Genomic DNA, 1010 nt, shown 5'->3' with positions numbered 1-1010 from the left:
TGGATTGGAAGAATCAATATTGTGAAAATGACTATACTACCCAAAGCAATCTACAGATTCAGTGCAGTCCCTATCAAATTACCAATGGCATTTTTTACAGAACTAGAAAATAAAATCTTAAAATTTGTATGGAGACACAGAAGTCCCTGAATAGCCAAAGCAGTCCTGAGGGAAAAAAACGGAGCTGGAGGAATCAGACTCCCTGACTTCAGAGTATACTACAAAGCTACAGTAATCAAGACAATATGGTACTGGCACATAGAGTAATGGAAATAAAAACAAAAATAAACAAATGGGACCTAATGAAACTTAAAACCTTTTGCAAAGCAAAGGAAACTACAAACAAGATGAAAAGACAACCCTCAGAATGGGAGAAAATATTTGCAAACAAATCAATGGAGAAAGGATTAATCTCCAAAATATATAAGCAGCTCATGCAGCTCAATATTAAAAAAACAAATAACCCAGTCCAAAAATGGGCAGAAGACCTAAACAGACATTTCTCCAACGAAGACATACAGATGGACAAGAGGCACATGAAGAGCTGCTCAATGTCACTAATTATTAGAGAAATACACATCAAAACTACAATGAGGTATCACCTCACACTGGTTAGAATGGGCATCATCAGAAAATCTACAAACAACAAATGCTGGAGAGGGTGTGGAGAAAATGGAACCCTATTGCCCTGTTGGTGGGAATGTAAATTGATATAGCCACTATGGAGAACAGTATGGAGGTTCCTTAAAAAACTAAAAATAGAATTACCATATGACCCAGCAATCCCACTACTGGGCACATACTCAGAGAAAACCATAATTCAAAAAGGCATATGCACCCCAATGTTCATTGCAGCACTGTTTACAATAGCCAGGTCACGGAAGCAACCTAAATGCCCATCGACAGACAAATGGATAAAGAAGATGAGGTACATATATACAATGGAATATTACTCAGCCATAGAAAGGAATGAAATTGGGTCATTTGTAGAGACGTGAATGTACCTAGAG

Source organism: Physeter macrocephalus, chromosome 1 (genome assembly GCF_002837175.3).
Source record: "Physeter macrocephalus isolate SW-GA chromosome 1, ASM283717v5, whole genome shotgun sequence".
In the NCBI taxonomy this organism is placed as follows: domain Eukaryota; kingdom Metazoa; phylum Chordata; class Mammalia; order Artiodactyla; family Physeteridae; genus Physeter; species Physeter macrocephalus.
Note: the sequence above shows the minus strand (reverse complement) of the source record.